This window comes from Odocoileus virginianus, chromosome 12 (genome assembly GCF_023699985.2).
Source record: "Odocoileus virginianus isolate 20LAN1187 ecotype Illinois chromosome 12, Ovbor_1.2, whole genome shotgun sequence".
Lineage (NCBI taxonomy): Eukaryota > Metazoa > Chordata > Mammalia > Artiodactyla > Cervidae > Odocoileus > Odocoileus virginianus.
This window is the reverse complement of record NC_069685.1, coordinates 34,993,076-35,017,348: the sequence shown is the minus strand read 5'-3', so window position 1 is coordinate 35,017,348 and position 24,273 is coordinate 34,993,076.

Below are 24,273 nucleotides of genomic sequence, written 5' to 3'. Positions count from 1 at the left end.
CAAGAAAATTGCTGGATGAAGCACATGCTGGAAACAAGATTGCCGGGAGAAACATCAATAATCTCAGATATGCAGATGACATCACCCTTATGGCAGAAAGTGAAGAAGAACTAAAGAGCCTCTTGATGAAAGTAAAAGAGAAGAGTGAAAATGTTGGCTTAAGACTCAGCATTCAGAAAACTAAGATCATGGCATCTGGTCCCATCACTTCATGGCAAATAGTTCAGGAAACAGTGGCAGACTTTTTCAGGGGGACTCCAAAATCACTGCAGATTGTGACTGCAGCCATGAAATTAATAGACACTTGCCCCTTGGAAGAAAAGTTATGACCAACCTAGACAGCATATTAAAAAGCAATGACATTACTTTGCCAACAAAGGTCCATCTAGTCAAAGCTTTGGTTTTTTCCAGTAGTCATGTATGGATGTGAGAGTTGGACTATAAAGAAAGCTGAGTGCCAAAGAATTGATGCTTTTGAACTGAGGTGTTGGAGAAGACTCTTGAGAGTCCCTTGGACTGCAAGGAGATCCAACCAGTCCATCTTAAAGTAAATCAGTCCCGAATATTCATTGGAAGGACTGATGCTGAAGTTGAAACTCCAATACTTTGCCCACATAATGTGAAGAACTGACTCATTTGAAAAGACCCTGATGCTAGGAAAGATTGAAGGCAGGAGGTAATGGTGATGACAGAGGATGAGATGGTTGTTGGCATCATCGACTCAATATGTGTTTGAGTAGACTACGGGGTGTTGGTGCTGAACAGTGAGGCCTGGTATGCTGCAGTCCATAGTGTTGCAAAGAGTTGGACACGACTGAGCATCTGAACTGAGCTGAGTATTGAATTTTGATATGCATGCGAATTTAGCAGCACAGACTTCTTCTCTAATCTCTTAACCATTTTTATGATAACTAAATTATATGCAAATTTGTCTAATCTTTTTGGCAGCTGCAAACATTTTTATATGTGACTTGCAATCTCTATGATTAATTTTTTGAAAGATATTTCTAAGAATACTTGACAATATGTAAAATGGTTATGAATGACAGACTTGAAAAATTAATTCACAAGTAGTTACATTCTTGGGAAATAGATACTTGAAGATTCCATGTTGCTTTTAATGGAAAAATTATAAAATATTGCCCACATTTTTTTAATTCTGTTTTACATATCTGTGTTCAATTTTGGTGAATACATACAAAAACAAATGCACATATCTAAATGATGATTGTTAAATTTAAAATTTTTATAATTGAAAATCACGTTTGTAAAATTTTTACAATTATCATATTTTGTTCCCTTATGTATTCTCTGTTTTGAATTCACTCAAGTTACTGTCTTTTAAAACTCATAAAGACCATAACTAGAGATTTTCAATTTTTTGTTAATAATTTCCTAATTACTTTAGGTCATTATTTTAAGAATTCCACATTATGTGTTTTGACATTGATTCAACTTGAATATGGCAAAGAGAGGTTGTTTATATCCTTCCAAATGTGTTTCTTCTAATCATTTGTTTTTACTATGATGGGCATTATACATAATTCTTTTTTCCCTTCTCTTTCATCAAAATACAAATATTAGAAATCTTTGTCATATCACTATGCTTTATGTCTTAATGCTAAATATACACAAAGGACAAGAACATATGTTTTATGTTCTTATGTTTTTTGTATGTTCTTATACGTTAGGAAAGTCCCTAAACACATAAGACCTTAATTGAATTTTATGTTATTTTGTTGCCACACATGACATTTAATTGTACTCTAGGAATCATATGCTATTTGCAGACCTGTAGTAAGTATGGAGATCATAGAAACACATTATTATAAAACATGAAATGCAAAAATTAAAAGTCCTGACTAAACCTATTTGACACATATAACTGAATGAGTATATATTTTAAATACCTTTCCAACTAAACTTTTTACAGAAAAAATAGGATTTGAATGGGACTTCTCAAGTGGCACAGTGATAAAGAATCTGCCTGTAAGTGCAGGAGACACAAGAGGTGCAGCCTTGATTCCTGGGTCAAGAAGATCCCCTAGAGTGGAAATGTCAAACCACTCCAATATTCTTGCCTGAAAAATTCCATGGACAGAGGACCCTGGTGGGCTACAGTTCAAGGGGTCGCAAAGAGTAGGACATGACTGATTGACTGAGCACTAAGATTTGAATACTATCGTGTCATATGATAAAACACAATGAATTTTATGCTATGTTAGATTATAACTTCACCGTTGACACCTAACTGATATTGAATTCAGTTAGAGAAATGTTTTATTCTTTCTTTCCAGTGTTTAGTAATGTTATTTTATTGTTTGTTTAATTAGGTTGTAGTTCTAATACAGTATTAGGCAGAAGTGGTATGAGAGGGCATATTGTCTTGACCCTGGCTTAGAGTTCAATATTCCATTATTATGTATTAGATGAAATTCTATGTAAATGTCTTGTATCAACCTGAGATAGTGTTTCTATTTAAAACTTTCTTAGGTATTGATCTTTAAAGGGTGCTGAAAATATGGTCAAATATACTTTTTTCCACCTGCTGAAATTAATCATGTTAATAGCTTCCATCATTATATTAATATGGTGTATTGAATGGACTTAGTTAACTAATCTTCCATTTCTGGGATACAATCAATTTATCATTTATCAGAAGTATACTGCAGAAATTGGATGCATTTGTATTTTTCATTAATGATGATGCTATTATAGAAATTTTTTCTTGCAATTTTTCTCAAGCTTTGGAGGCAGGTTTGTATTGGACACATGTAACTATTTGGCAAGTGTCCTTCTCTCCAATTCTTAACTGTTTGTGTAATATTGGTAGCATTCATTTTTAAAATATTTGATAAAATTCACCCATGGAAACTTCTCAGTCTTGAGGCTTTTTTTCTGGGGATGTTTTTCACTGTAAGCTGAATTTATTTAATATATATTTAGATACTTAGAATTTTTCCTTATATTTGTATTAGTTGTGGTAACTATTTGCCTGAGGAAATTATAAAAAAACACAGTAGAAAAGGATAGATATACCCATTTGAAGGCACAGCTCCAAAGAATAGCAAGGAGATAAGAAAGACTTCCTCAATGATCAATGCAAAGAAATAGAGGAAAGAAATGGGAAAGACTAGAGATCTCTTCAAGAAAGTTAGAGCTACCAAGGGAACATTTCATGCAAAGATGGGCACAATAAAGGACAGAAATGGTATGGACCTAACAGAAGCAGAAGATATTAAGAAGAGGTGGCAAGAACACACAGAAGAACTGTACAGAAAAGATCTTTATGCCCCAGATATCATGATGGTGTGATCACTCACCTAAAGCCAGATATCCAGGAATTTGAAGTCAAGTGGCCCTTCAGAAGCATCACTACACACAAAGCAAGTGGAAGTGATGGATTTCCAGTTGAGCTATTTCAAATCCTAAACAATGATGCTTTAAAAGTGCTGCACTCAGTGTAACAGCAAATTTGGATAGCTCAGCAGAGGCCACAGGACTGGAAAAGGTTAGTTTTCATTCCAGTACCAAAGAAAGGCAATGCCAAAGAATGTTCAAACTACCTCACAATTGCACTCATCTCAGACACTAGTAAAGTAATGCTCAAAATTCTTCAAGCCAGGCTTCAACAATATATGAACTGTGAACTTCCAGATGGTCAAGTTGGATTTAGGAAAGGCAGAGGAACCAGAGAACAAATTGCCAACATCTGCTGGATCATCAAAAGAGCAAGAGAGTTCCAGAAAAAAATATCTATTTCTGCTTTATTGACTATGCCAAAGCCTTTGACTGTGTCATCACAATAAACTATGGAAAATTATGAAATAGATGGGAATACCAGCCCACCTGATATGCCTCTTGAGAAATCTGTATGTAAGTCAGGAAGCATCAGCTAGAACTGGACATGGAAAAACAGGTTGGTTCCAAATAGGAAAAGGAATACATCAAGGCTGTATATTGTCACCCAGCTTATTTAACTTATATGCAGAGTATGTCATGAGAAATGCTGGGCTGGATGAAGCACAAGTGAAGAAGAACTAAAGAGCCTCTTGATGAAAGTGAAAGAAAAGAGTGAAAAAGTTGGCTTAAAGCTCAACATTCAGAAAACTAAGATCTGAAAACTAAGATGGCATCCAGTCCCATCACTTCATGGCAAATAGATGGGGAAACAGTGAAACCAGTGGCAGAGTTTATTTGGGGGGGGCTCCAAAATCACTGCAGATGGTGACTGTAGCCACAAAATGAAAAGATGCTTACTTTTAGGAAGGAAAGTTATGACCAACCTATACAGCATTTTAAAAGCAGAGACATTACTTGGCCAACAAAAGTCCATCTAGTCAAGGGTATGGTTTTTCCAGTAGCATGTATGGATTGAAAGTTGGACTCTAAAGAAAGCTGAGTGGTGAAGAATTGATGCTTCTGGATTGTGATGTTGGAGAAAACTCTTGAGAGTCCCTTGGACTGCAAGGAGAACCAACCAGTCCATCCTAAAGAGGAAGTCAGTCCTGAATGTTCATTGGAAGGACTGATGTTGAAGCTGAAACTCCAATACTTTGGCCACCTGACGTGAAGACCTGACTCACTGGAAAAGACCCTGATTTTGGGAAAGATTGAAGGCGAGAGAAGAGGACGACAGAGGATGAGATGGTTGGATGGCATCACAGACTCAATGGACATGAGTTTGAGTAAACTCTGGGAGTTGGTGATGGAAAGGGAAGCCTGGCGTGCTGCAGTCCATGGTGTTGCAAAGAGTGAGACATGACTGAGCAACTGAACTGAACTGATTTGAGGAATTCACTCATTTCATCAAATTATTGAATTGATTAGAATAAAAATGTTCATAATAGTCATTATCCTTTAATATCTGTGAAATCTGTGGTGACATTGCTTGTTTGCTTCCTGATATTGATTTTTTTGTTCTCTTTTTTTCTTGATTTGTCATGTTTAGTCATTATCATGTTAACTTTTTAAAATCTTAGATTATTAACTTTCCTTCCCATTTTTCAATTTACTATTCATAATTTTTCTTACATGTATTTTTTTTAAACTTATCTCTTCTTTGGTTCAATTGCTCTTTTATTTCTCCCTTCAGCTGGTAAAACAAATATCATTAGTTTTAATATGTCTTTAATTAATGCAAGCATTTAAAACTAAAATTTTTCTAAATTATGCCTCAGATATGTCTCACAGATTTTTTAGTGTTCACTTTAGAACTATCATTTATTTTAGCATATAGTCTAAATCATGATTATTACTACCTTACACATAGGTTGATTAAAATTGTATAAATTAATTCTCACATTTGGGGATTTCATAAATATATATTTGTTTCCTAATTTAATCTACTGTGGTCCAAAAGCTATACTGGGTCAGATTTCAAGCTTTGGAAATTTTGAAGACCTGTGTTGTGGCCCAGTATGATGTCTATTTCATAAATATTAATGTGCACTTAAAAGAATGCATTTTGTTAGTGTAATCATTTGTAAAAGTCAGTAAGTAAATTGGTTGTTTGTGTTAAGATCTCCTGGAGAAAACCAAGTTTTTTGATTACCTGTTTTATCAGTTGCTGAGAAAGAGCAACAATTTTCAATTATGATTTTGTCTATTTCACATGTAATATTGTTATAACTGCCTGATTACTTAGTTTTTTTTTTTTTTTCATTAAGGAATAGCTCAGGGAGAGAGAAAGGAAATAAAAAGGATTAAAAGCAAGAAAGGAGGAAAGAATTATGAAAGGAAGGAAGAGGAGGGAGAGAAAAGGGAAAAGAAGAGAGGAAAGATCATTAATAATATGTTCTCACTAAAGGAAATCCTAAACAAAATTACAAATTTAAGAGATTATAAAAGTTTAATGTGAAAACATAGAATGATTTTTTTATCTTTATGAAAAGCCAGTCATTAAAATTACACACTATGTGATTCCATATATACAACTTTCTCTGTGTGCTCAGTCATGTCCAACTCTTTGCGACTGACAGGATCCTCCTTCCATTTTTTCCAGCTGAGAACACTGGAATGGGTTTCCAACTCCAGGGGATCTTCCTGACCCAGGGATAAAATCTGCAAATCTCCTGCATCACCTGCCCTGCAGGTGGTCTCTTCACCATTGACCCACCTGGGAAACCCAGTGGGAAGCCCAATATATAATTTTATGGGAAAGCAAAATCATAAGGACAGAAATCAAATAAGTGGTTGCTAGAGGCTGAGAGAGTTAGGTAGGGATTTGCTACAAAGGAGTAAAAGTGAACTTCTTAAAGTTCATAAATGTCCATTATGTTGTTTGTGGTGGTGAAATAGCTATACTTTTTAAAAACTTGTCAAACTATATCCCATCAACAACAATAAAAAATAAAGTTCTGTTTGTTGCAAATTTGAGTCTAGATTTTGATTAATGTCTACTAAAAGTAAAACTGAGCATAACATCTTACAAGCATCATTAAAGGTTTAAAATCTTCAACTGCTGATACAAGAAATCTAAAAGGGACAGATTATATTAAATTTACAGTAAAAAGGCTTGCCAAATTTTTTGAATTATTTTTAAATACTTAGGTAAAAATCTATACTTCTTATGATAATTTCAAACCAACTACAACTCTTGTTTTTCTGTCATGAAATGAATGATTTTTTATACCAAAGTAAATAGAGTCCAAATAAGTGAATGAAGAGTACAAATTTAAATTTATCCTAATTTTTAACTTCCTCTAGAAATCTCAGCTGCATATTTGTACATATCAATATAAATTCTCTGATAATTTTTGTGAGAAGCAATTAAGACATCACAACATTGTATCTTTAATATTTATATTAAACATATATATATATCCATATATATATATATACACCTATGTATATATACACCCATATATATATGCACCCATATATATATATATACATATATATATATGCACATATGCATTGGTGCTAGGTCACTTCAGTCATGTCTGACTCTTTACAACTCCATGGACTATAACCCACCAGGCTACTTTGAATTCTCCAGGCAAGAATATTGGGTACCATTTCCTTCTCCTGCATGTATATTTAATATTATTAACACTTTAACATATTTAACAAATTCCTCATGACATGTTATATAATGCAAATTCTCCATGACATGTTAATTTTCCATGACATGTGATTTGGGGATGTATTTAATTTATAAATATCATTTATTAACCAACCTACTTTTCTCAAATATAGATAATGGTGTGGAAAACTAGAAATCATTGCAATTATTCATCCACTTCTATTTTGCTATACTTTAATATATATATGCAATATAAAAATAATTATTTCAAAAATTATATTTTCATGCTTAGTAAGACTAAGAACCTAAATATGTCAAAAAATTTAAAATATTTAATATGTTTTTGATACTTCTTAAGAACATATGTGAAACAGTGATATCAGTATTTCCAATTTAAAGATAATTTATTTCCTTATACAAAATTTGGGCATATTTACACTAGTCACAATTTTGCATTTAAACTCTTTGAGTTATGAAAATGCCTAGAAACTTCATAAAATGCTTAGAAGATTATTGTGTCCAGTGTGTAACTTGATCTGCTGACAGTGTTCTTTTCAATATTTGATATTTTGGTATTTATTGTTTGGTGATATTTTAAAATATTTTAATATTTGATCCTGATGCTCTTTCATGTAACTTAAGGAAAAATAACTTGTTATTAACAAATTTCCTATATCTAATATATATTTAATCTGAGCCTCCAAATGTTTGTATAATATTTATCCTGGAAAATAAGTATTTGCACCAAATTTATATTTCCTTTGTGAATAGGTCCTGAGCTAAAATTCAAATTATGTGAGTGTATGTTATCAGACCAAACCTGGTCCACTTACCTGACACAGAGCAAAACCAATCTACTAATCCTGAGTTGTGGTGAAGGCAAGTATAGCATTTATTGTTGATACAAAGTGACACTGTGTTCAAAAGCCCTGAACTCCCCAATGACTTTCAGGGACATGTTTTTTGTTTTTTGTTTTTAATTTTTTTATGACTGTTTGAAGGACAATGTCACAGGGTGTCTGATCAGTTTGTGTTCAGTTCCCTGTTTGATTGATGTTGAGGCAACAGGTGAGGTCACAGGATTCAGCATCTTCAAACCTCTGACTCTAGCTGGTCTATCAGCTAGATGCTCATGGTCATCACAGAGCTATCTTCTTACACCTACTGATAGTTTCACTATCTTCAAAACAACTCAAGGACATGACTGAGAATATTATCTATAGCCCTTGAGAAGAAACCAAAGGTCCTTGACTTTGTTTTATAGCTAAATTATTATTATTTTGTTTTAGCTCATCTGCTTTCCTTTATTTCTGTATTTTCTCACTTCTCTAATTAAATGTATTTTTTTTTAACTCAGGGAAGATCTAGGAGGCTAAACTTCTATAAACAAGAGGTGAGGTATATGTTGGGGTCTCTCCCTTGAAGGGCCCCACAGGGTCCTGCTCAGTTTCATATATATAATTATAACAATTTGCATTTTTACTTTTTGAAATTAATTAACTTATTTATTCTGAATAGACTCTAAAATATCTTACAGAAATATCTAAAGAAAACAAAATAAATTCACTTACACACATACACTGGCAAAATATGCAATACATATTTCTTACAGTATTTAGTATAATGTATAATAGATGTACGGTAGAAATACTGTCGGTGATATATTATTAGAACTTCCTATATCTCTTCCATATACCTTTACAACATGAATACCATTATAGACTAGCACTTCAAACCTCAGAAGCACTCTACTCATCATAGAAATTTTTAAAACATGTTGCATTTTAGTGAAAAAGTAGCCCCTATAGCCTAGAAAGAGTAAATACAAGCTGTTGATCTTCTGGGATCCTACTTTGTTGCTTTAGATTTGCAATTAAAATAGATCTCAAATGGTTATAAAAAATACCCATGGAGACACCAGGAAGGAAAGTTGGAAAAACAGTAACATTTGCTGAATGTTTATCAACTTCAAAATTGTTGATATAAATAAATAGTGGCAACTATTGAATCCATAAATCTATTTTATGTTGGTGGAAAAATAGTTGTGGTTTTACATTGTTGAATTTTGTCATTTGATATTGGAATACATTCTTTAATAAATGTGGTTTATGTTATACATCGGTTTGATCTGCATTTCTTGCTTTATGTTTTATTGTAAAGACTTATCACTTGCTGTGTATTTTTATTTATTTTACACTAGGGAAATGTTGTTAGACCAAAAGAAAATTCTAGCAATTTTCTTATTCAAACTCAAAATGTGTCATAAAGTAGCAGAGTACAACATCAACGACACATTTGGACCAGGAACCGCTAATGAACATATGGTGCAGCGTGGTTCAAAAAGTTTTGCACGGGAGACAAGAGTCTGGAAGATGAGGAGCGCAGTGGAAGGCCATTGGAGATTGACAATGACCAACTAAAAGCCATCGTCAAAGCTGATCCTCTTGAGTTCAGTTCAGTCTCTCAGTCATGTCCGACTCTTTGTGACCCCATGAATCACATCACGCCAGGCCTCCCTGTTCAGCACCAACTCCCATCCTCTTACAACTACACAAAAAGTTGCTGAAGAAGTCCACATTGACCATTCTATGATCATTTAGGCTCTAAAGCAAGTTGGAAAGGTGATAAAACTCAATAAGTGGATGCCTCATGAGCTCAATGCAAATAAAAAGTTGTCATTTTGAAGTGTCATCTTCTCTTATTCTATGCAATAAGCCATTTCTCAATTGTATTGTGATATGGGATGAAAAGTGAATTTTATATGACAGTTAGTGAAGAGCAGCTCAGTGACCGTACTGAGAAGAAGCTCCAAAGCACTCCTGAAAGCCAAACTGCACCCCAAAATGGTTATAGTAACTGTTTGTTGGTCATGATCCACTACAGGTTTCTGAATTTTGTGAAAGCATCACATCTGAGAAGTATACTCAGCAAATCAATGAGATGAACTTTAAACTGCAACAGAAAGGGCCCAGTTCTTCTCTAGGACAATGACAAACTGCATGTCACAGGATCAACAGTTCAAAAGTTGAACTAATTGGGCTATGAAGCTTTGCCTCATCCACTATACTTACCTAACCTCCTGCCAACGGATAACCACTTCTTCAAGCATCTCAACCGCTTTTTGCAGGGATAATGCTTCTAAATCAACAGGAGGCCAAAAAGACTTTTAAAGAGTTTATTGAATCCTGAAGCATGGATTTTTATGCTACAGAAATAAACAAACTTAATTCTCATCGGCAAAAATATTTTGATTGTAATGGTGTTATTTTGATTAATAAAGATGTGTCTAAGCATAGTTACAATGATTTAACATTCATGATCTGACACTGCAATTACTTGCGCACCAACCTAATATATTCACTTCAAAGATGCTCCTGGGCTTCCCTGGTAGCTCAGCTGATAAGAACTCTGCCTGCAATGCAGCAGATCCTAGTTAAATTCTTGGATTGAGAAGATCCCCTGGAGAAGGGATAGGCTACCCACTCCAGTATTCTTGGGTTTCCCTTGTGGCTCAGATGGTAAAGAATCTACCTGCAATGTGGGAGACCTGGCTTTGACCTCTGGATTGGGAAGATGCCCTGGAGGGGGGCATGACAACCCACTCCAGTATTCTTGAGTGGAGAATCCAATGGGCAGAGGAACCGGGCAGGCTATAGTCTATGGGTCGCAAAGAGTCAAACATGACTGAGAGATTAAGTACACACAGCACATAGATGTTCCTCCACCTGTGCTTATGCTCAGTCATGTCTGACTCTTTGCAACCCTTTGGACTTAGCCCAGCCCTCTCCTCTGTCCATGGAATTTTCCTAGGTGAGAATAGTAGAGTGGTTGCCATTTCCTCCTCCAAGGGATCTTCTGGTCCCAGGGATTGAACCCACATCTCCTGTTTCTCCCATACTGCAGGTGAATTCTTTATCTGCTGAGCTGTTGGGGAAGCCTTAGATGTTCCCCATGCTACCAGCGAACTTTCTGTTTGGTTCCAAGATAGTAAGACTGTGTGCATATGTAGCTGGTTCTTCTATTTTATGGCATTCAAATCTTAAAGAAAAAAAAAAAAAAAAAGCTGTGAACTAAGAGTATTTTCAGCCAGTCTTTTCTTTTTTATTCCCCTACTTTGGGTGGATACAGTAGAAAAATTCTCATATTTTGAGATTCTAAGAAAAAAAAATCACCCATATATCTTCCATAGATAATTATTTTAAAACAAAATATAGGCAATAGAGAGATAAAGTAAACAAATCAACAAACAAATAAGAAAACAAAACAAACAGAAAGAAAAAAAAAACAGTGCTATGCTCTTAATTACAAATACAGATAATGAGGAGAGGAAATAAGTTATTGCTCTATCTTGAAAGAAGTGTGTAGGAAACAATGCATATTAATGGGACTACATGCTATACTAAATTCTCTAAAATTTTATTCTCACCTTCAAGTTCTATGCTTAATCATGAAAGCATCTATGTCCTAGTTTAAATAGAGAAGAAAGATGGGTAATTACAGGCTGCATATTAGGGTTGTCTCCAGAGAAACAGACCAATTATATTTGTATGATATAGAAAGAGACTTATGATATGAAATAATATCCATAATCTCTCTCCATTTTGGAGATTGGCAAGTTCAAATCCACACTGTAGGCATACAGGCCCAATTTTCAGGTAAGCCAAATGATGCAATCTAGCTGTAGGGTGAAGCCCCCTGGGTCTCAGGGGAGCCAGTAGTGCCATGAAGACTGAGGATGCCTACAGGAGATTTCTATCTGGCTTGTGGGAGGCCAATTTTTTGTTCTATTAAATTCTTTAATGTGACTTCCCTGATAGTCCATTGATTGAGAATCCACTTTCCAATGCACAGGTCACAGGTTCTAAGGTCCCACATGCCATGGGGTGACTAAGCACTTGTACTGCAACAAGAGAAGCCCCCACCCACTGCAATGAAGAACTCAGGTGGCCAAAAAAAAGAAAAAGTAAAGAAAAATAATAATAAAAGGTTTTAACTGATTGGAAGAGGCCTAACCACATTACAGAGGCCAAACTGACACTTAGTCAAAGCTCACAAATTTAAGTGTCAACTTCATCAAAAGACACCCTCCAAGTTGTCATATAATATAAACCATTTCAGGCAGTGATTTCCTTCTAGGGAGTCAAATTTACTTTCTGTTCCTATTTATTGGTAACAGTTTAATCAAATGCCCACACATCTAAAGGTGGGGTAACAAAAATATAGTCCCCAGCTGGGAATGTATGTGCCCTGGAAAAAGAGAATACTAGATTTGGGGAGATAACTACAGGCAATCTTCTGCATATGCAGAAATCCTTCATAATAATTTTTTTCACACCTCAAACACAGAATTATTCCCTTTCTCAGGATTTATCCAGACTTTTATTTAGCAAAAACCTAAACTTCTTATGTGATGCATTGTTTTTTGCACCAGATCAAGATTTGACCACATTTAGTTTTGAGAATATAGACTGAAAAGTATTTGCTTTTACCCATCAAATATGAAATCATGGAGTGAGGACAGGTTAGCAAAAACAAACAAGCACAAATCTGGCCAAAAGAATTGAAATTACACAGTGGTTCCTGGTCCATAGCAGAGCTAAAACCTAGATGAACAAGGTGTGAAAGACTTCTTGGCCTGGCAGTGGTGTGTTCCTTAGTGTATTAACTTCCTTTTGCTACTATAACAAATTTTCACAAACTTAGTGACTTAAAACAATACAAATTTATGCTCATTACAGCTTTAGGTATCAGAAGGATGTATTTTTAACAGCATGTTACTTCAGATGTACACTTGAAAACTTGAGTCCTTTCATTCAGAACAGATTTGGAGTCATTAGCCATATAGATATATAAAATAAATTAATAGATTTCTGGTAGCATGGATTAATAGCTAAGCACAATGTTCTGTTTGGAACAGAGCTGTTAAGACTGCTTTAATAATTGTCTTATATTTATAATGGTCTACTTTATTGGTAGTTACAATAAAATTACCTAAAATAATAAACTTGGGTTAGAAGGAGATACCTTTATTCAATATGATCTTTGCTGCAAGGTTGAGACTCATCTTAAATGAGAGCTCTTGGTGTGAGGTCTTCGAGAATTCCATGAGAAGCAGGGTTATACTTGATGTCAATATTGTTGTTAACTTTGGCTAAGTTACTCCAAACTGTAAAAGAATAAATTTTATTGTTTTAAGCCACTAAATGTTTAGAAATTTGTAACAGCTGAAATAGAAAACAAATGCACTAAGCACTTGCTTCATGCCAGGTCAAGGAGGTTTTCAAAGCCTGCCAGCTCATTTTATTGTTGCTGTGGAATAGGAACTGCTGTTTGATTTCAATCTTCCCTTTTGCCAATCCTTTTGTTTGTTTTTGTTATTATGCTCTGGGCCCATTATTTTATATGTGATGCGGTGGGAGCAAATACCTACTTTATCCATCTCTAGACTTCATGCCTTTCACTCTCAGTAAATGCTCTAAATTTGATTTAAGATCATCATTTTCTTGAAATATTTTTCTAAAAGCAGCTAGGGATATTTAACACACATTAATATTGTGGGTCATTCTAACTGCTTCCCAGAAAGCTATGAACCTCTTCGGTGGAGGTTTTGTCAAGTTATCATAGATGACAATTTACCAAATACTTTGGTAGCATGAAAAGGCACATAAGAATTCCTTATTTTGATATCTTTTTCCTATCTTCTTACTATCTGAGTACTAAACAAGTGCCACATATTTTAGGTTTTTGCTACAAAGCACCATATTCTTGTCACATATTTTAATTTTAGTCTAAATGCTAACCTTCTATAGTAAAGGCATTTTCTAAATACTCAGCAATTAAAAATGTGCTTGCTTAAATTTTAATAATAGTAAAGGAGTATATCAGGAGAAAAAAAAGGCATTACATTAACTAGAAATTTTAACAAAGCATAGCTTCAAAAGAAAAACAAAATTAAAAAAAAAATAGACATGGAGGATGATTGTAAAGTTCAAATACTTAACTAAGAGCCCCAACATGCTAGATCTGAGACAATAGATGCCATAAATTATCCAAATTATCAATAATAATAATAATATAATAATGACAGAAAAGTATAAAATTTCCAGCCATAAGGAAGATACAGTACATATATTACTCAGCCATAAAAAAGAATGAAATAATGTCATATGAATTATTGGACCTAGAGATTATTACACTAAGTGAATTAAGTCAGACAGAGAAAGACAAATATCTTGATATGACTTATTTGTGGAATCTAAAATATGGTACAAATGAGCACATCTACAGCTCAGGAGCAGACTCACAGACACAGAGAACAAAGTGGTGGCTACCAAGGTAGGGGAGGCAGGGAAGAGACGGATTAGGGAAGGGATTCTTGTCACTGTACTAGATGTAATGGTCATCTGGGTTAAATTTGCCCATTCCAGTCCATTTTAGTTCACTGATTCCTAAAATGTCAATGTTCACTCTTACCTCCTTGTTTGACCACTTCCAATTTACCTTGATGCATGGACCTAACATTCCAGGATCCTATGCAATATTTTTCTTTACAGCATCAGACTTTGCTTTCACCACTAGACACATCCACAACTGGGGATTGTTTTCACTTTTGCTCAGCCTCTTTATTCCTTCTGGAGCTATTTCTCCACTCTTTTCCAGTAACATATTGGGCACCTACTGACTTGGGGAGCCATAGTTCAATAAAGTAAATAAATAGATAAAATTCCAAGAACTCTTGGAATACTCAACAAAAGAAAGCACAATGGTTATTTGTTATGGCTTTCACAACAATGAAGAACAAGACAATCTCCCCCAACTTTCAGAAGTAGAGAATAAAGGTAGTATAATATAAATGAGAGCAGAAACTACTGATTTGCTAAGCCCTTCCTCTTCCCAGGAAAGCATCCAGTTGTTCTGTTCTTTATAACTGAGTAGGTAGGCTCAATGCAGGGAAGAAAGTAGTAAGTAGACCATCTATAATTTAGTATCAAATGAGATATTTTAATGCAGCTTTTCCAAGAGCAAAATGGGTATTTTTGTTTCTATATAATGCTATTTACTTTTCAGGGATTTCCCTGATAGTTCAGTTGGTAAAGAATCTGCCTGCAATGCATGAGACTCCAGTCGATTACTGGGTCAGGAAGATCTGCTGGAGGAGGGATAGGCTACCCACTCCGCTTCCCTTGTGGCTCAGCTGGTAAAGAATCCAGTGGAAATGTGGTAGACTTTGGCTCAGTTCCTGGGTTAGGAAGATCCCCTGGAGAAGGGGAAGGCTACCCACTTCAGTACTGTGGCCTGGAGAATTCCATGGGGTCACAAAGAGTCGGACACGACTGAGCAACTTTCAGTTTCACTTTACTTCTCAGTTGATTTAAAACTGGGACAGGGGAGAAATAATTAATAATTAATTAATTAAAGCATTTTGACATTATAAAGTGTTAGTTGCTCGGTTGTGTCTGACTCTTTGTGACCCCATGGACTATAGCCCATGAGGTTCCTCTGTCCATGAAATTCTCCAGTCAAGAATACTGGGGTGAATAGCCATTCCTTTCTCCAGGGGATCTTCTCACCCCAGAGATCAAACTCAGGTCTCCTGCACTGCAGTTGAATTCTCTACCATCTGAGTCACCAGGGAAGTAATTTCACACCATAACATAGATATATTTTTGGATTTCTATGTATGATAGTGGTTATATGCATGAACTACTGACTTGTAATTCCTGAGTGTGAATCCTGGCTGCATCTTCTATTGGCTCTGTCTTTGTGAAATTTATTTTCCCTGTTTGACCTTGGTGTGCTTTTCCAAAAAACAGAAATAATAATAGCACTCACTATATAGGTTTCTGTTAATATTAAATAAGTCAATATAAACAAAGCTCTTAAAATAGTGTATGAGGCCTAGGGACTTCTGCATGAATTAGCCATGCTTTTTATTACATGCCCAGGAGTTGAAACTCATTTGCATGAAGAGGTGCTATGATCATCTTTCTACTATAATACTAAACTTTAGGTTCATCAGATGGAAAAAAGGCAATGTCTATACCACATAAATATTGACTGAAAATAGATTCCAAAACATAACTATAAAAGAAAGTGATAGAAGTTTTCTTCTTCCAGTATTTGTTTCTTCTTCTTTTTTTAAAAAAAATTTCATCAAAGAGACAAGCAAATCCTTCGTCCCCTAAAACTAGTGATAAAGGGAAGGGGTAGTCAGGAGATGACTTGACAAAGCAGGGACAGACAATTGTCTACAGAGTTGTCAGAATTGCTTTCAATCATAGAATATTTTCTGTCTAAATCATCAAAATCAATTTTCAGATCCTCTTACTTGAATACATTCTTGCTTCTTTTCCATTTCACCTTATTAATGTTTAAAGAATTAGCTAACAAAGGCATACTCTGAAATGTTTCCATCACAACACTCTCATCAACAGGTAAACTATTTCATGCTAAAACTTTGTATTTTAAACTATCTATTTTAAATGGTCTTTTCTTTACAGTAAATATCAATAGCTCCCCGCAGTTCTGTCCAGGGAAACATTGACAACCTCCCCGCATTTTGTACAACCACCCTCACGTTTCATGATGTCACGTGCAATATTTGTAGTCACTGATTTTTTTTTTTTATTAAGTAAGACTTTTTTTGTTTGTCAGTGACATAAAATCAATCTGAACCCTAATGTGGAAAAATATTGATTCGTGAAACTATTGGTTTCTAATTTGAGCTCAGAGTCAGCAAGACCCATTATACTGACACTGACCTCTGCACTGGCGTCTCCCTCAATGTCATTTTTTTTTAAGTGATATTAGATATGTGATTTTTCCCCTTATATTGATATTGTCTGATCTTACTATCCCGATTAGTCCAACTTAAGTTGAGAGGTAGGAATAACTCTTCTTACCTTTCCTGTAGCAAGTTTTAATTCTTTGATGGTTAGAATCATGTTGTAAAACAGCCTGGGCATAGTATTTTGTTTGTAAGAGGATGTAATATGATTTACTCAATTACTAAAATAGTTATAGGACTGATGCAGTTGTTAAGTTTCTGCCTTTTATATTCAGCTTGAGGATGCTGGAGCTAAGATTCCATGAGTTACATCTTTGCTTCCAGAGTATGTCATTTATTAGTCTTTACCAGAGAGGGCGCTAGAGAGACCAGGGAAGGAGAAACGGTCCTTCTCAGCCCAACAGCAAGCACCCTTCCAGCCTTCCTGCTTCACATTAGCAGTGGCATTTCATTTCATTAACTGGAGTTGAGTTCAGTTTGTGGTTTTTGACATTTACAGAATCAGCCTCATGTCTCAATGTCAATTTTATTCTCTTCTAGGACATATAGTCATTTTTCATGTTCCAAGGAACCACAGGATTTTCTGGGTTTATATGCTCACAGATTAACTATCAAAGATTTAAAAAAGTATTTTAATTTAATTTCAATTCTATTTGAAACATTTCAGAGAATTTCTGACTAGCCCACTTCAGGTGAATGTGAGTGTGCTAGGTCACTTCAGTTATGTCTGACTGTCTGCAATCCCATGGACTGCAGCCAGCCAGGCTCCTCTGTCCATGGAATTTACCAGGCAAGAATACTGGAGTGGGTTGCCATTTCCTTCTTCAGGGGATCTTCCCAGCCCAGGGATTGAACTCATGTCTCCTGTATTGACAAGCAGATTCTTTACCACTGAACCCCCAAGGAAGCTCACAATTAGGTATTTAGGATTAACATACACACCATGATGTGTGTGCTGCCCTTATTTGCTCAGTCATGTCCAATTCTTTGTAATCCCACGGACTGTAGCCCACCAGGCAACTCTGTCCATGGGATTCTCCAGGCAAGAATATTGGAGTGGGTTGCCAGGTACTCCATGCCCAATCCAGGGATTTAACCCATGTTTCTTGTGTCTCCTGTATTGGCCAGTGGGTTCTTTACCAGTCATACCACCTGGAAAATCCAGTCCACTTCAAGACATACAGCCACATATTTGATCATTCACTGCATTTAATGGGTAAAGCATGTGCCCATATGGAAAAGAGTACTGCTGGACAAATAGCAGTAGATATGTACTACATCGTTCCCAGCTCTACTGACTGTGTTTAATCCTTGTCACATAGTTAGTCACTTCTATTGTGCATACTTTTTCCATGTATATTAGGTATATTCATGATATCCAAGATATTTTCATTAATATTTGTCTCTATTGTTAATATACATGTACATAAAGTGCATAAATCATATGTGTTTTGCACTTTACTGTATTCCCATTGCCTGGCATATTTCCAGACTAGAATTCATGCTCAATTCTTGAGAGTGAACCAATTGTTTTTCCTTATTCATTTCATACAAAAATTCCAATTCTGAGTGGTATTATGCTTTATTGAGTGCATTCTATAGCTGGGAATTACAACTTGACTTAAAGATACTTTGCTCACCTACCTCTCTACTGCTTCTGTTTTTTTTTTTTTTTTTCCCACAGCAGTGAGAAACCAGTAATTTTAGCCTCATTATTCACTTTGTAGGTCAGAGGGAATCTCCTTCCATGTATGGTAGCATCTTAAAAAAGTTATTAACAGCAAAATCATCAAAACAAAGGGAAGATCAGTGATTGCTAGTGTCTAGGGGAGGAGAAAAAGGTGTTGGACAAAGGATATACACTTCTTTTTATAAGATGAATGAGTCTTGGGGCTTTAATGGACAGAAAGGTGACTATAGTTAATAACACTGTATTCCATACTTGAAAGTTGTTAAATAACTAAAACTTAAATGTTCGTTCTCACCATGTACACAAAAATTGTGAATATGTGGTGATGAATGTGTTAATTAACCTTATTGTGGTTGTCATTTCCCAATATGTAGATGTATTGAATCATCACATTTTACACCTTAAACTTAGCAATGTTTTATGTCAATTACTTTTCAACAAGATGGAAAAAATTACTGATGGTATGTTGTCTCAATAATTTCCATGAAGTTTAAAGTAACTTTTATTATCAAGACTTGAGTAAAAAGTTAATACACTCCCAAAGCTTATTTAGACTATCTTAAGTCATCTATGTTTTACTACAGGTAGAGACTAGAGAATCAACCAGAAAGTAAAACATGCATCTATTATTTTCTTCACTTAACATTGGTTATCAATATCGTATTCTAGTACAGCATATTTTTTTTTCCCAAATTCAGATTGTTCTCAGGCCCAAGCTCATAAATGTAAAGAACTTTGAGGATCAGGAAGAGTCAGGGAGGGCAGAGAGAGAAGACCAGAGTCGAGGTTTTACTTTTTGGAGTTGTTTTATACAATGCCAATAGAGTATGAAAATTTTTTAAAGTCTGGCAGGTAAGAGAGCTTGTGTTGTACTACTGTGACTGATTATAGGAGAGGGGAAAGGATTTTGTTCCTATCAGTGAAGCAAATTCAGAGCAGCCTGGTGTTGACCTGGTAGCCCTTTAGTGAACATCATCAGATGTCACCAGGGTTGCCCTGGCACCAGCTACAGAAGCAGCCTAACAGCCATGCAGGCAGCTCTGAATATCTTTAACACACCAAACTATTAGCTGGGGAGTTTACAGGTCTTTAGAATGAGTTTTATCAAAGATAAGAAGAGGCAAAGCAGAAGAAAAGATAAAGGTGATGATGCTGTTAGTTAACAGCTGCGCTGTGATCAAAGCCCCACAACCTCTGAGGATCTGAAGGAATAAATAGATAGATGCTCGAAAGGCTCCTTTGGATACAGACACATAACTTCTCTGAATCACACAAATTATGACATTGCATTTACATCCAGTTCCTAAAAAATGGGTCCCATATGCAATATGTGTCAACTATACCACAGAGTTGTTGTGAAGAGTTATACAAAGTTATACTCTACATTGATTCAAAACAAAATATTCTACCAAAATAAAAGATTATATCATGCCTCTCCTTAGATGTGACATGGGAATTATAGGACAGCACCCTAGTTAATGTCGTGTCTCTATCCTGAAGGAAGGTAATAGGACACAGTTCAAGAGAGTATGTGCTCATTTATGCAACCTGTTTCTTTCTATCATAATGTAGATGGCATGGAGGAGATTTTAGAAAATCCAAGATTTTATGAGCCTCCAAGTTGCAAAAGTGTTTTAAAAAACCAAGCTGTCTTACGTTTGATATATTTTCCTTTGGGGCTTTAGTAATAAACACAGATATATGGGTGAAGAATTTTATATCAAGTTTTAATGAAAGGTTAATCACTTCAGCATCAATAAGTCATCTACTAGGAAAGCGATTCTAATTCATAACTGTAAGGTTTGATATGTGTTTCCATTTTTTAAGATGTAAGCAGAGAAAAAATTAAAAAAAAACTTAAAATGCAGCAATTAATTTCTTGATGTTTCTTGATGCTAATAGATTCCTGTCAAAGCAGAAGCTGATTCAAGATGACCTTGGTAGAAGTAAACTAGTACTGAAATTCAATGAACTGCTGCATTGTGGTAGCATTAAGTGCATTTTATTGCAGCTTACTAACATCCAGAGGAAAGAAAACCTAAGGGTACAAATTGTTCAAGTATGTCACAGGGATAGCAAAAGAGTGAAATTATATGTAAGGAACTGGAAATTTTATATAAAAATTATTTATAATATGATGAGATAAACAAAAACTTCTTGGTTCCTTAAATAAGACCCCAGAGCAACAGGTTACTAAGGAAATGTTAGCTAATAGTTTCTCTACAAATATATAAGGCCACATGTGGAAGATGGAAAAGTAGCCACAATTATTCATGTTTTCTTATGTCCATGCTCTTTGCAGAGTGTCTTTGTAGGTCTCATAAAGAGATAGATACATTTTCTTTATTCCTTGAATTTGACTGGTTTTGTTTGAAAGGGAGGCAAATTATATGATATTACTTTCTACTTTCAGACTCAGTGAGTCTTGCATGTCTCTGTGTGCTTTCTTGTACGCCTGAAGTCTCAACTTGTTTAAAAAACAAAATTCAACCAAATAAATTTGAAGATCTAATTATCTTTATTCAGGAATTCATGAATTAGGCAATATCCCACCTAGAAAACATAAGGGTGCTACAAGGCACGGTACAGAGTGGAAGGTGTTTATAGGGAGAAGTTTGGAGCAAGGGAATTATTAGCAAAAGAAAAAAAAGACTTATTTTTAGACTAGGACAGCTTCTTTTATTGGGTAAGGGAAAGACAAGGTCTTATCATGCAGAAGGCATCTTCTTCTGTAGGTGGGGTGTTGAGGGGGATGGAGAGGATCCATGTGACAGAAGCCTTCATTGGTGCTGACCAGAAAACTCACAAGTGGTTGATTACATTTCTGGGTAGGTTAAAACTGCCAATAGGTCAGGTACTAAATTGAGATTTACTATCCTGGGCTTAAGCACAAGTGACATCTTAAAGCCTGTAGTTTTCTCTTTAACAACAACATTTTGTAAGACCAGACTAGACTCCTGGAAGTTGAAAGACCTAGTGGAGTAGAGTCAGGATCAGTCACCTGGTTCATCCCAACAAAGGCCCAGAATATATGGAAGAACCCATGGAGAGTCAGTAAAGTCAACCATGACCAGTCTGTCCAGCTAACGGGCTGTGGTGGTGATATAACCGAGGGCAGCCAAGACCCACCAGGCTCAAAACAACTTGATGACTCATGAGCTGAATGAGTCTTTACTGTTTGAAACCATGAAGTTCTGCAGTGGTATGTTACATAGCAACAGATATCTGATGCACTACTAATTATATTGTGGATTATATTGTGTTGGAAAAATGTAACAAAAACACATTTTAACACATTATTGTGTTAAAATACAATATTGTATTGTCACCCTGCTTATTTAACTTATATGCAGAGTACATCATGAGAAATGCTGGACTGGATGAAGCCCAAACTGGAATCAAGATTGCCGAGAGAAAGATCAACCTCAGATATGCAGATGATACACTTGTGGCAGAAAGTGAAGAACTAAAGAGTTTCTTGATGAAAGTGAAAGAGGAGAGTGAAAAAGTTGGTTTAAAACTCAACACTCAGAAAACTGAGACCACGGAATTTGGTCCCATCACTTCATGGCAAATAGATGGGGAAGCAATGGAAACAATGACAGGCTTTATTTTCTTGGGCTCCAAATCACAATGGATGGTGACTGTAGCCATGAAATTAAAAAATACTTGCTTCTTGGAAGAAAAGTTATGACTATCCTAGATAGCATATTAAAAAGTAGAGACACTACTTTGCCACGGTCTGTATAGTCAAAGTTATGGTTTTTCCAGTAGTCGGGTATAGATGTAAGAGGTGGACCATAAAGAAAGCTGAGTGCAATGGAATTGATGCTTTTAAACTGTGATATTGGATAAGACTCTTGAGAGTGTCTTGGAAAGCAAAGAGATGAAAGCAGTCAATCCTAAAGGAAATCAGTCCTGAATATTCATTGGGAGGACTGATGCTGAAGCTGAAACTCCAATATTTTGGCCATCTGATGCAAAGAACTGACTCATTTGTAAAGACCTTGATGCTGGCAAAGATTGTGGGCAGGAGGAGAAGGGGATGACAGAGGATGAGGTGATTGGATGGCATCACTGACTCGATGGACATGAGTTTGAGTAAACTCCGGGAGTTGGTGATGGACAGGAAGCATGGTCTGCTGCAGTCCATGGGGTTTCAAAGAGTCAAACATGACTCAGCAACTGAACTAACTGAATGATGAATATGGGGTATATTCCAAGTATATGAAAGTCCCCAGGTTTCTGGAGGAGGTTCCAGGTAAATAGGTACCTTACAAAAGCAGTTTAATGTTAAGTCATGAAACTTAACATGTGTTTCATGTTAAGTCACTTCAATCATCTATGACTCTGCTACCCCGTGGACTGTAGCCCGCCAGGCTCCTCTGTCCATGAGATTCTCCTGGCAAGAATACTGGAGTGGGTTGCCATGCCCTCCTCCAGGGGATCTTCCCTATCCATGGATCAAACCTGCGTTTCTTAAATCTCCTGTATTGGCAGGCATGTTCTTGCCACCTGGGAAGCTCCCACAGCATTGTGACTGTTATCCAAGATTCTGGTTTTGAACCCAAGTTCAGTCATTTACAAGAAGTACGACTTTTGGCCTTTTACTCATGTACCTCTGTTTTCTCATCTTTAAGTGATAATTTTACATTATAGGGTTATTATAAAGATCAATTTAACATTCCATTTTTCTAAAATACTTCTTTCCTTGTATTCTGCCACATTTATCTTCCGGCCTCATTGCACTTGGAGCCTCTGTCCTTGATCATTCTTGTAACAGATTCCCTGGTCTCGTCTATCATGTTGTTCATTTCTTTTCAAATGTCAACTCCTCAGTGTTACCCAGAACATATCATATCATCCATGTGAAGCTATATATAAGCCCCTATGTCCCTGTGCTTTGAAGTAAAAGGTTTTTCCTATAGTCTCTTGGACACCCCCACCACGAGTCTCTAAAGTCTGCTCCAGTGCTAATGATTAGAGACGTGAAGATGTGAAGATATAAAAAAAAACAACACACATATATATATATATATATATATATATATATATATGTATATGTGTATATATGTATGTATATGTGTGTGCATGTTTGTGTGTGTATGTGTGTGTATGGCTATTGGGCTGGGAAACTGGTAACAATTTATATTACAAATCTGCCACATGGAAGAATCACCCAACTCCCAGTTCCCTGACACAAATTTCTAAGTTGTTTTACTGGGAAATTTCTGATCACAAGGACATAGACCTTAGACTGGTTAAAAATAGAAGGCTGATGAAGCATGAAAATTCACATTGATGCCAACCAATTCAAGAATTGTGCATTCTTGAGCACCCTCTGGCAGCCCCCTGCTTCCTACTGCCTTTAAAATCCCCTCTCTGAATGCCATCAAGGAGTTGAGGTCTTTTGAACATGAGCTGCCCATTCTCTTTATTTGATGCCTGCAATAAACACTGAGCTTTCCTTCATCACAACTCAGTATCAGTAGGCTGACTTCACTGTGCACAGGTGAGTGGACACAAGTTTTGTTTAGTAACAACTGCATCTAAAATGGCTCAAACATACCTTGTGCACACCAGGACCCAGAGATGCCACAGAGACTGAGACAGAACTGTATTTGAGTCTCTCCTGAGGAAGTATGGGTCAGCGGGGGGCTGTTGCAGGGGCAGGGGCCCTGGGTACAGTAGACCCAGGTATGGTATAAGCCCTCTTGGAGGAGGTCACCATTAACCCCACCATAGAGCCACCAGAATTTACACAGGACT